Below are 14,038 nucleotides of genomic sequence, written 5' to 3'. Positions count from 1 at the left end.
AAAAGAAGATACCTATTAGTACACAAAATCCTGACTTAGGAATCTTGCCTTGGTGACCCATAGGATATCCTGAAGATAAACTTGAGTGACTTCCAATTCTGCCAGATAGTCATCCATTTTCAGGACTTTGGTTTAAGTGTTAGAGAGCAGACAAGAACTGGGAATAGAATCTGAAGCAAAGAAGTTGTGTCTGGTACAGGAATAGCATTGCTATAACAAAAGTTTGTGGTTGCAAAAAAAGTAGATCAGTCAGATATGAAATAAGGATGCAGAAATTGTGTTGGAACATATAATTAGTACAAATTTCTTACCAAATTAGGGATAGTAAATAACTTTTTTTTTTTATTTGAAAAGGCAATAAAAGGGGTGGTTAATAAATATGGTTTGAAGTGAGTGACAAGTCCAAGAGCTAGAAGACCCCTTGAAGAAATAAGTTGTTCTGGAAGCAGGCATAGTACTGAGAAGAATATAAGCCATTTTCATCAAGGTATTAAATACTCTTCTCCTTTTCTTTATCTCCTATCATCAATTTCTCCTTTTTCACATGATGAAGTGGCCTTACTCCTTACCAAGACTACTGTTCTATTTGTTCTAGTAATCCTGTTCCATCTTCCATCCCATGTCCTCTAGTAGATTGTACCCTTGGTTATCCCACTATCTTACTTTCAAACTTTCTCCATTGACTCATTTCCCACTGCCTACAATAATGCCTATGTCTTCCCTATTGTGGAACAAAACACACCTCATTTGATCCTTCCATTCCAACTAATTATAGACCTTTTTCTCTTCTGCCCTTTATAGATATCCTCTGAAAGGTTACAATAGTTGACGACTCTTTCTCTCCTCTCCTTACCCCTTTACAATCTGGCTTCTGACCTTATTCTATCAAAACTGCCCTCCCCAAAATTATTAATCTCTTTAATTGCTACATTCAATGACCCCTTTTCAATCCTGGATTTCTTTGGCCTCTCTGCAGCCTTTGACGTTGTGGATCACTTTCTTCCTTGATAATACTAAGTTTTCAGGATTCTTTCTTTTCTGCTTTTCCTTTTATCTATCTGACTGCTCAATCTTTGTTGTTTCATCCTCCTTCAGATCAGACCTCTAACCATAGGTATCTCTCAGATTCTGTTTTCAGTCTTCTTCCCTTCTACACTTTAATATGGCTATTCTACTTCATCTCTTAACTGGGGACTATCCCTCATACCTTGAATGTTCTTCCTTCTCTGACTGAACTGCTGACTTCCTTCCTTTGCATCTCACGTGCTACAGGAAGCTTTCCCCCACTCTTATAGCCTTCCCTTGGTTATTTCCTGTTTATGTTGTATATTGCTTACTTTGTATATATTTGTTTGCATATCATCTTCCTCTTTAGATTGTAAATTCCTTTAGGGCAAGGATTCTCTTTTGCCCCTTTTTGTATCCTCAGTGCTTAGCATAGTGCTTAGCACTTAGTAGGTATTTAATAAATATTTATTAAGATAATATCTTATCCATATGGAAGACTAAAGATTCTTTGTTGCTAGGAAGCCCAATCCCTTTTTCTATCAAGCCTTTTTTTTAATATTTTTATTTTTCCAATTACATGTATAGTTTTCAACATTCATTTTTGTAAAGTTTTGAGTTCCAAATTTTCCTTTTCTTCTTTATATGAGGACTTGTGTAGAAACTTATCTGAATTGGAGGAATTAAAAGTAGAATTGGCATACAAGGCAGTTGAACCTCTGCATTGTTCTGGATGCAACCATTATAGTGCCTTACCTTGATTTCACTAAAAGATAACGGGCCACAAAATTCTTGACCCAGAGAATATTTAAAGATTATATACCATATGGTAGTTTTGATCGGGGTTGAAGTCCCTTTAAGCTAGGATCTTTTGATTCACAAATCCTGATCCCCCAGCCCCCACCAGATCTGAGCTAATTTTGGGACACCATCCACAAGCCCCTGTAGGTATAAAAGAGCCAACTGGAGGTCTCTCTTTGCAGGAGCTCTTCCCCCTAAACATGGTATCCTTCTGGCCATGTAAGGGTTCCTGTCCGCCCGGCACCACTTCTGGCCCTGGTGTCTTTCTACCTTTAACTTTACTTCCAAATCCCTATAATAAACCTTTTTATCAATCTAGGTTTTCAGGCTTGTACATTCCTTTTACAGGGGACTCTGCATTGTCAGGCAACTATCTTTGCTCCAACCCAAAAGGGGTTCCCCCTTCCCTAACTCTTATCAGTTTCAAGATAAGGACCTCTGTTTACTTGTAAGAATTAAATTTTCCAACTGAACCAGCTAAAAAACAAGGCTGAATCTGGGGCTGAGACCATCATCACCAATATCATCATCACTAGCACCTTGCTCTTGAGTTAATCAAATCAGTGCTGCCATTGCTTCAGGAAAAAGTCTATTGGTGGCTTATCTGAGCTTTTCTAAGACTCCTAAGATCAAAATAAAAGTCAACTATAGAGCAAAGGATCTAAAAGATTCAATGGATGGGGAAGAAAAGGGTAGGGTTAAGCTAGATGAGGATAAAACTGTGGACAAGGCAGAGTTTTCACCTTGGAAGGCTGACTGAATCACAGAGACTAAGAGAACAGGAGAATATGAATTGGCTAGCCTTAGGACTGAGAAAGTTCCAGTTGGTCAAGGCTTCTGATATCTTCACTCCCATCCCTGAAAAGGGACAACTGTGTTAGCTTTCCAAGCTAAGGTACTGGAGTTACATCTGAAGGTTTGTTACTCAGGTAATCTACTAAATTAACATGATACTAATCTATGGCTATATCCCAAGACTGTGGGTATTGAATAACACTCTGAAGGTATCCTACATATAGAAAATGCCTCCAGTTGTATCGTTCTGGAATCCAAAGAAAGTCCAAGTATAAAGACATTAAATATTCAGGCATACAGTCTAGGACAGTTCCAGATCTATGTCAAGGTTCCAGTTTGTTTGTTTGTTTGTTTTTAAGACAAGTGTGAAGTATTCTCACAAACTTCAGAATATCCCTATCTTTATAATGTTAGGAATCCTTCATAATAGAACCACGAATTTCTTGTGGCATCATCTTTACTCTGCTGATTCAATAAATTTTATTTACTCCATGTGGAACTGACATCTTTCTAACTTTATGTAGAAGCAGTGCTTGTGAAGACAGGTCAGGAGTACAAAAATTAGTCTATGTGGTACTTGGAATCTTCTGAATTAGATTAGATTAAGATGTCTAACTATGTCATCACATCATGCTCTTGCAGAATAGTTTTCCTAAAGTTCAGGTCTGTTATAACACATCTCCCTCTCAATAAAATCTTATGTATCCAGAATCAGATGTTAAAATCTTGTGCCATTCAAAGGCCTTCATAATTTGGCTCCTACTTATACTCAAGTTTTTAAATACTCCCTATGATTTAGCTATATTAGCCTAATACTGTTCTTTAAATAGGTTATTCCACCTCTCCACTCTGGGCCTTTTCACTGACTGCCCCCCATGCCTAGAATTCTCTTTCTCTGTCTTCCCTGCCAGTATTTCCTTCCCAGATATCGTTCAAGATTTAGCTCAGTTTTCAACTAATATAATAGGTCTTAATTCTTCTAATTTGCCTCACTCTCATATTAGCAAAATTGAAATTGCCATTTATATGGTATAAATTTTTCAAAGTTTAACCTTTTGTTATTTCTCTAACATTTAGCACGGTGCCTAGCAAAAAGTGTTTGTTTAATGCTTATTGACTGAATTGATGCAGAGTAAAATTAAATAAAACCAGGAGAATAATTTAAATGATTACCATATTAGGCATCTGGTCTTATGTTGGCTACCACATTCACATTCAGGTTCACATTCAGAATAACAGTTATCAAAAGAAGATAGATTTAGCTCAAACACAGCAAGAAAAAACAAGTGGAATTTAGCTTTTATTGACTTCCTCCCTCCCTAACTTCCTCCTTTGCTTTCTTATAGAAGAATGGCACATGTAGTCAAGGTCAGGTATGGTGACTTTGTGGTCTTTAGATATCTACCAAATGAGAGGGACCTCAACTCAATGTAAATGGGATTTTTTATGCTGTTATAGATTGGGAAGTTTGTGATAATGGAGATAGGAACCAATCAGGTATAAGATGTTAGGGAAAACTTCCCTGTTGAGGAGTGAGGGGATTAAGGGGAGAAAGTCTTGGTGCTCTTAACAACATAATGTAAAAGAAAACAGTTTTTAAAACTAAAGATTTCTGACCTCAGAAGACTAACAATAAACATGCTTCCCACATCCTTCCCACATCTCTGTTGAGAGGTCTGTAGATGATAGATATAGAATGAAACATATACCTCCAGGCATGGTTAAAGATTGATTTGTTTTATTACAAGGGAGAATTATTTTTTGAGAGGAAAGGTGAGTCATTGGGAAGTAATAGTAAAATTTTAAAAAATGTTTTAATATAAAATGAGGATAATACTTTTCATTACTTCAAAGGTGGTTGTAAGGAAAGTGCTTGGCAAATTGTAAGTGCTATATACACTAGATTATCCTTATCTATTTTATCATTATAGAATCCAAAGGCCCTGACAATATATTTCTATTGCCTGAATTGGGTTTAGAAGAGTGTCTTCCATTTGTCTTTCCAGAGGATACAAAGTAGGTTATATGTTCTTTAGATCTTCAGTGTGTTGACAATTATGACCTGTCTCAAGTGGTTTAGAAAAGCAAGAAAAATGGGTACAGGACCCTAATAATGATGTCTTTAATGGTCTAATAATTATGGCACAACTGAAATTTTTTTTTTTTTTTTTTTTTTTTTTTTTAACAATAATGGAACACAAAATATGGAGACAGAAGATGAGAATGAATTCCTATTAAGCATTAGTGCCTATAAATTCCCACGTCGTGTATTTCAGACCCTGAGAAGGATCAATCCCCTGAGAATAGATTGATCATGCAATTATGGGTGTGGTGAGGAAGAAGGTTATCTATTCGTGGGCATTTGTGTGCTTACAGCATTTGCCTTGGTCACTGTGGTCAGCAGTAGCATGGAATGGTCAAATACTACATTGGAAGTGTGAGGGGAGTATTTCAAGATTAAATCTCACCTTCTACAAGTCATCTTTCCTGAGTTATCTTAATGTCTTTGACTTTATCTGGTATACATTTAGTTTGCACATAGATGTTTGGCTGTTGTCTCCCTCCTTAGGTGTTGAGCTCCTTGACAGTGGAGACTGGTTTATTTTTAAGTCCCCAAACTTAGCACAAAGCCAGGCATATGCTATATGCTCCCTAAATTCTTCTTGACTTTTAAGAACTTTAGGTGAACCTAAAATCCCACCAATATGCCTGAGGCCACCCAGAAGCTGCTTTTGTAACTGAGCTGTCCAAGCCTTAGGTGTACTGCTCCTGGATCTCCACCACCATTAGGTATACTGCTCCTTGATCTCCACCACTACACTTAGCTAATCTAATCTGGGAGATTCTTCCTTGGAAAAGAACCAAATAACTTTTATATTGAAGGGGGAAAAGGAATCTAGCCCACCCCACAACCTTATATTTTGTTAAAGAAGGAAAAGAAGGCAGGCCACAAACCCAGATGCTTTGTTACATTCTCATGCTTAAGTTTGCTCATCAGAAAGTGCCACATCTCTCAAAACTTGCTTAATTCATCCTGAAGGGCAACAGTAGCTGCAGAAAACTTGAAAATTACTTCTTGAGGAGGGGAGTTCAAAGGGGCCACCAACTAACTGTAGGTCTTTTTCACTGGAGTAACTGGGAGAGAAAATATAGGGAATACAGAACAGCAGAAAGAAATATGGGGGCAAAAGGGAATTTGGAACTGGGGTGAACAAGAATAATACAAGCTGCGCTGAAGTGTCAGAAGTGTAGGCATTGTAGGGCAAAGGGAATTGGTGCAATTGGGCTTAATGTCAGCAAACCAGATCAAGTTCAAGGATCACTGTAGGACAAAATTGAGCAGGCATGAGTACTGAGAGAGTTAAGCAATCGAGACAGAGATCCAGTCATATAATGATGAGGTCTAGAATTGGGGTACCTAAATGAAATTAGGGTTTAATTGAGGTCTAATGGCAAGTTCGGGGTACAAGGAGTCAAATAGGGCTCCCCTGCAAACCCTTTGTATTTGGCGCAAGGATACAGATTTAAATGAGGTCTAGTAGTGGCACAGGAGTCCCCTGTAAAGGAATTTACAGACCTGAAAATCTAGATTGATAAAAGAGGTTTATTTTGGGGTTTAGAAGTAAAGTTAAAGTCTAGTTAGTAAAAGGTGTTAAGAAAAGAGGGCACTGGAACCAGTGTTCCAATGGGAAGAGATCCTTGGCAGCCAGGCATAAGGCTGCCATGTTAGGAACCTCTGCAAAGAGAGGACTCCAGCTTGGCTCTTTTATAATGAGATAGTTAACTAAAGGGGACAGTGGGTGATGTCCCAAGTTGGCTCAGATCTGGGTGGGGATTGTGAGAGCCTGGATCTCTTATTGGAATTCAAAAGGGTGCTTTTGACAGGCTTTGTGAATCATAGGTCCCAGCTTCTTGAATTGATAATGCATCAGCTAGGAGGGGTTGGGAATCAGAAAGGAATAAATCCATCTGAAAGAATTAGTTTCTTAAAGGGACCACAACCCACATCTATAAGGTAGCTGAATTTCTTGGTTCATATATTCATAGATACAAAAACAAAGAAATAAAAAAAAAACAACCCAGCTTCAGATGTGTCTCTCTGAGACACACCATCAATTAAATGTTAAATGCCTCCTAAATACCAGGCACAGGAGATGCAAAAAGAAGCAAGACAGTCCTTACCCTTAAGGAGATTATTTTCTAATGGGGAGGCAGACTGCAATAGAATACATAAAAAATTAGCAGAAGGCACTAGAATTAAAAGGGTTGGGGGAATGCTTCCCATAAAGAGGAATTCAGTTAGGTCTTCAGAAAATCTCTATTCCAGCTGTGCCATCTATGTAGCTGCTCTGTTTACACATTTCTGTCTGTACTATGGAAGCAGGTATACCAACAGTAATTGAATTGTAGATATGAATATCATTGAGAATACACCAATTTATTAACTTTTTCTTCAGGCAGCTGAACCTAGTTCAAAAGATAGGTTAAAAGCAGGAAGGATCAAAAACAAGGGTCTACATACTTTAGATCAATATTGACAAGTGAATGCAAATGATTAAAATAATGAGATTTTTATTTTAAAAAAAAATTATTTCAGGACAACAGCCTTGTAATGATGGAAGAGAAGGAATAACAAGTCCTTTTCAACTGCAAAAATATATCTAATGCTTTCAAATTCTTTTAAAGAAAATTCAATATAAAGTCAATGTATTGGAAAAAGTGAAGTTTCTTTTTTTTTAATCTGAAAGTGATTCATAATGAACAAATATATTTATTTTAGGACCAAATTAACTATTGGTGCAAGTGCATTAAAAAGCATATGCCAATATTTAACAAATAAAAAAAATATTAAAAGTGTGTCCTATGAAGCACTGGGAACAGTGTAACACCTCTTTTTGAAAATATATAACATCTCAGGCGCACTTAGGTGGCACAGTGAATAGAGCATCAGCCCTGAAGTCAGGAGGATCTGAGTTCAAATGTGGCCTTAGACAATACTTCCTGGGCAAGTCACTTAACCCCAATTGCTTCTGCAAAAAAACAAAAAAGAAAATATGTAACATTCCTTTTTAATTAGAATGAGAATAAATATTTCCATAGTGTTTTAAGTTTGCAAAGCACTTCCCACATATACTCTGCTCTTCTTTCCCAAAATCAGACTTTCTCAATAGCTCCTCAGAATTCCAGAGGAGCACTCTGGGGTGTTGAGTTGTTTCTTTACTGTCATCAATTTTACTTCCCATAGGAGGGGTTTTCCAATAATTAGAGGGCCATCGACTAGCACCTAGTTTCACGAAAACATTTAGCATCAATTGCCTTTCTACAAAGGGATATTAATGTGTAACAAGAAGAAACATAAAAACATCTGCCCCAGTACTTCCAGGGCACACCCCTTCCTATACTACCTTTGTTTCTAGGGAAGTAGGTTTAAAATTAAGAACAATTACTAACAGAGCATTAGTCCACTAAGTTTAAGTTCATATTCAAAGGCAGCAAAGCAACTAGATGAGTCTTATCTCAGCTATTGCTGGCCTGGGTCCAAAAGGTGTGTCTTTGATTTTGGGGGCATTAATGTTAAACTAGCTACAACAGCCAGCCTGCACAAGAATACCTTCATAACAACCTTTCAAAATCACTAGGTTGTCAGGTCCCAGCACCTTTTCCTCAGTATTTATCAAATGACTACTATGTATGCATCAGGTACAAGGACTGAGGCCTATTTTTTGAGGTCACAAGGTCTTAGAAGGAACTTCATATACAATGAGCAAAGACGTTCACATTGAATCAAAGAGAGTCAATGAAGTAGCTGAAGCTAATGAACCTTTTTGAATGATTCCAAAACCAGAGTGCCTTTCCTTTGCCACCTGGTTATCATACCAGAACCAGTAATAGAATGTTTATAGAATACAGGCTCCATAGTCTCTCCCAGACATTTCCCTTACAATTGTGTTATCATAATTCTTCCAGAAATATGTTCCATATGGGAGAGCTTACATCAGTCAAGCAAGTCATGGGATCTACTCATGTCAGAATTGCTTTATATACTGATTGCATTTAAGTTCCACAACTACCTGTGGGATAAATAAAATTATCTCTTAAAGGTATATATATGGGGGGGGGAAACAAATCAAACATTAAGAATTATTGAGAAGGGAATGTGCTTGTTAAAGGAATCCTAAAGTAATTTTTGTTAAATGAATAATCAACTTCTAATTTAGACTTTCCCAAATAGTAGCACTTGAAGGCTTATATCTTCAAGCCCAAATTAGTGGCCACTACTCTACCCTCTCTTGGGCTTTTAGGAATTCCTGGCAATTAGAGTCTCTCATCCACAAACTTGCTCACTTCTCTGTTCAGGGCTTTCCTATATTGTGCCCACCTTTTCCTTCCACTGTACCCAAATCCCTAGATTTTAGGAAAAAGAAAATAGCAATTTAATAGAAGATTCAAGACCCTTATTATTTGGATTTTTATGTACTACGTGTGTCTATGTTTTAAGGTTAGTGACTAAAGGGAATAAAATATTTGGGGGGGAACAAATTGGCAGTCCACAAGAATAAATTTGTGTCAGCAAAATGTCCTTGTAATAAATTTTTTCTTCCTAGTGCTTTTTATTTCTGATCCCAAAGATAAGAATTCCCACCCATAACTTAGGACATTTCAGATACAAACTAAATGATATGGAACATTTTGTCTTCTAGTAGTAGGTGGTGTGTGCCATGTATTAGATTGGAATAAAGGCTACCTCATAGATATTTACTTGCTGAGTACTCTGTACAAATAATTTATCCTCTGTCTTCAATTGTAAAATGTCTTTAATAATAGCATTTACTGAACAACTGTGATGGACTTGGCTCTTTTCGGTGAGATGATTCAAGCTAATTCCAGTAGACTTGTGATGGAAAGAACTATTTGCATCCAGAGAGAGATCTAGGGAGACTGAATATGGATTAAAACATAGTATTTTCACCTAATTTTGTCGTTGTGGTTTGTTGGTTTGTTTGTTTTTTCTCATGCTTTTTTTTTTCTTTCACCTTTTGATCTGATTTTTCTTGCACAATATGATGAATATGGAAATATGTTAGAAGAATTGTACATTTTTAAAATTACAACTTTTTATTGACAAAACATATGCATGGGTAATTTTTTAACATTGACCCTTGCAAAAATTTCTGTTCCAACTTTTCCTCTCTTTCCCTCCATCCCCTCCCCTGGATGACAGATAGTCTCATACATGTTAAATATGTCAAAGTCAAAGTACACATACAATATATGTATACATATTTATACAGTTATCTTGCTGCACAAGAAAAATCGTATTTAGAAGAAGATAAAAATAACCTAAGAAGAAAAACAAAAAATACAAGAAAGAGTAGAAATGCTATGTTGTGGTCCACACTCATTTTCCAGTGTTCTTTTGCTAAGTGTAGCTGGTTCTGTTCATTACTGATCAATTGGAACCGATTTGGATCCTCTCATTGTTGAAGAGGAATCCATCAAGATTGATCATTATATTGTATTGTTGTTGAAATGTATAATCTCCTCGTTCTGCTCATTTCACTCAGCATCAGTTGATGTAAGTCTCTCCAAGCCTCTCTGTATTCATCCTGCTGGTCATTTCTTACAGAACAATAATATTCCATAGCCTTCATATACCATAATTTACCAACCATTCTCCAATTGATGGACATCCATTCATCTTCCAGTTTCTGGACACTATGAAAAGGGCTGCCACAAACATTCTTGCACATACAGGTCCCTTTCCCTTCTTAAGATCTCTGGGATATAAGCCCAGTAGTAACACTGCTGGGTCAAAGGGTATGCACAGTTTGACAACTTTTTGAGTATAGTTCCAAATTACTCTCCAGAATGGCTGGATGTATTTGCAGTTCCACTAACAATGTATCAGTGTCCCAGTTTTCCCACATCCCCTCCAACATTCATCATTATTTGTTCCTGTCAGCCAATCTGACAAGTGTGTAGTGGTATCTCAGAGTTGTCTTAATTTGCATTTCTCTGATCAATAATGATTTGGAACACTCTTTCATATGAGTAGAAATAGTTTTAGTTTCTTCATCCGAAAACTGTCTGTTCATATCCTTTGACCATTTATCAATTGGAAGAATTGTACATGTTTAACCTAAACTGGGTTGTTTGCTGTTTATGGGAGGGTGTGAGGAAGACAGAGGGAGAAAAATTTGGAACACAAGGTTTTGCAAAGGTGAATGTTGACAACTATCTTTGCATATATTTGGTAAAATAAAAAGCTATTAAAATGAAAAAAAAAACCTAGCATCTACCTCACAACCTACCTGTTGTGACGATCAAATGAGATGTTATTTATAAAGTATTGAGCACAGTGTACATCCCATAGTTGGAACTTAACAAATGCTTATTCTCTTCCATCTATAGAGCATAAAGAAGAACAAAGCAATATTACCCTTTTTCTTCCCTGTGCAAGCACCAGAAAACATGATTTCTGAGAGGGGTGGAAAGGGACTGATTATTTACTAAACTTCAGTAAGCCAAAGACCCCTCTCCTCCAATGAATTAAATTGACCTTGAAAATAAGTATTACATCATATTTACCAGGTATTAGGCTACCTGCCAATTAGGAGGAGGAGGTGGGAGGAAGAAGGAAAATTTGGAATACAAGGTTTTGCAAGGGCCAATGTTGAAAAAATTACCCATGCATATATTTTATAAATAAAAAGATAAAATAATAGAAAATTTAAAAAGAAAAGAAGTGTTAGACTAGGGCCCAAAAACATCTCAATAAGAAAATAAAGCCTACAATAGGCCCACAAGAAAACCATATTTTGTCTGTTGGGGAAAATGATTGTGTTTGCTTCAAGTAGTTATTTGCATCTCATCATAAGAAATAATAGTTTTAACTGGGAATGATTAGCCTACAGAAGAGAGGATTTTTCTATGTAGATAAGCTGGTCAATCTCTTGAGTAATTACAGATCACTTTCAGGAAGCACTGCAATGGTTCAGGGCTTTATACAATCATCACAATTTCTGCTACAAATAGGATCATTTGGAGGACTTCAGCATCCACCAAAAAATCTCTATTTGACCTATCGTCTGAGTTTATTCCCTCAGTAATGTCAGTATGTACTTATGGCAGACATGTCTTCCTGTTTCATTCCTTTGCCTGATAATTATTTTCAGAGGGTTGTTGGACAAAGCTATTTCTGATATAAGGAATCCTGAATGATCTTGCTGTATTGATGGGAGCCACTTTGCCTTATAAAGAGCATTATAAATTGCTATTTTGTTCCATGTTTAATCCCTGTAATTAAGTACTATAGGAACTTATAGTCTTTACATCTTTAAGACAATTGAGAAATAAAAATGATTATAGCATTAAATATCGCTTATGGAAGTCTTCTGATTGTTTACTACTTAATCTCATCAAGAATTGCTTCAAAAAGCAAGGAAACACCAGTTTTGGGTGTCTTTGGAGAGAAAATGAGACTGACTTTTTCATTAAAATATATTATTAAGCTTTATGAATAAGTATCTAAAGATTATTCTTTAAACCTGGAGACCTTCCCTATAAACCTATAGTATGAAGTTGAAGAACTAGTCTCAAAGGGGTCCTTATAGAGTTAATACACTAAATAGCCAGTGTTATATGAAGATAAATTTGAAATGTTACTTTTCTAGAGTTGAATGAACTAATGGGAAACGAAGTGAGAAGAATCAGAACAATTTGTGCTATAATAACATTGTAAAAACCAACAAGTTTGAAAAATTTAAGAACTCTGATTAATGAATGCAGTGACTAATCATGATTCCAAAGAGCAGATGATAAAGGATGGGTTTATCCACCTCCCAATAAAGAGCTGATAAATTCAGGGCATGGAAAGAAATATTTTTGGACATTCCCACATAGCATTCATTATCATCTGCTTACCTTTGCTGAGCCTAACTTTATACTTAAATTTATTTTATGTATTATTATTTTTTTAAATTTTGAGTTCCAAATTCACCACTCATTCCCATCCCTCCTCCACTCATAAGAAGGCAAGCAATTTGATATCAATTCTATATGTGAAATTATATAAAATATATTTCCATATTAACTATATCACAAAAAGCAAGAAAAATAAAATGAGAAAATTATATTTTAATTTGCACTCAGAGTTAATTGATTCTTTCTCTATAGGTATACACTATACAGCATTTTTTCATCATGTATTCTTTGGAATTGGCTTGCATCATTATCTTGTTCAGAGTAGATACAGTTGATCATCATTACAATGTACACGTATACAATGATCTGGTTCTACTCGTTTCACTTATATCAGTTCATATAGGGCTTCTCTTATTTTTCTGAAACCATATCCCTTATTATTTCTTGTTATATAATAATATTCCATCACCATCCTATACCACAATTTGTTTGCTATTTCCCAATTAATGGGCATTCCCTCAATTTTCAATACATTTCCATTACAAAAGGAGCTGCTATAAATATTTTTATATAGATAGATCCTTTTCCTTTTTCCTTTGATCTCTTTGGGATATATAGACCTAATAGGGGTATTGCTGAATCAAAGAGTATGCATAATTTTATAGCCTTTTAGGCATAGTTCCAGATTGTTCTCCAGTTCACAGTTTTACCAATAGTGCATTAAGATACTTATTTTCCCTTATCCCCTCCAATTTTTGCCATTTCTTATGGATATGAGGTGATAACTCAGAATTATTTTAATTTTAATAAATTTACATTTTTTAAATCAGTAGCAATTTGGACCATTTTTTTTTTCATGTAACTATAGATAGTTGATTTCTTCTTCTAGAAATTATCTATTCATATCCCTTGACCATTTATCAATTGCACAATAGCTCTTATTTTTATAAATTGATTCAATTCCCTATATATTTGAGAAATGAAGCCTTTATCAGAGAAACTTGCTATAAATTTTTTTGATAATGTTTCATTGACTGTGGTATCTATGGTACTTTTAAAAATGTAAGTTCCTTAATTATCTCTTTTAATCAGGTCTATTTTTTCTTGGAACTATGCCCAAAGAACTATCAAATTGTTCATACCATTTGGTCCAGCAATACCACTACTGGATCTCTATCCCAAAGAGATCATAAAAAAAGGGAAAAAGATCCACATATATGAAGATGTTCGTAATACCTCTTTTTGTGGTGACAAAGAATTAGAAAGTGAAAGGATGCCTATTAATTGGGGAATGGCTGAACAAATTGTGGCATATGAATGTAATGGAATATTATTGTTCTATAAGAAATGATGAGCATGTGGATTTCAGAAAAACCTGGTAAGACTTAAATGAGTTGATGCTGAGTGAAGTGAATAAACTAGGAGAACACTGTACACAGTAACAACGATGTTGTGTGATCAACTATGGTAGACTTAGCACTTCTCAGCAATGGAGTGATCTAAGATAATTCTT

The sequence above is a fragment of the Sminthopsis crassicaudata genome, chromosome 1, assembly GCF_048593235.1.
Source record: "Sminthopsis crassicaudata isolate SCR6 chromosome 1, ASM4859323v1, whole genome shotgun sequence".
NCBI classification, from domain to species: domain Eukaryota; kingdom Metazoa; phylum Chordata; class Mammalia; order Dasyuromorphia; family Dasyuridae; genus Sminthopsis; species Sminthopsis crassicaudata.
The sequence above is the reverse complement of the archived record's forward strand: the minus strand, read 5'-3'. Positions refer to the sequence as shown.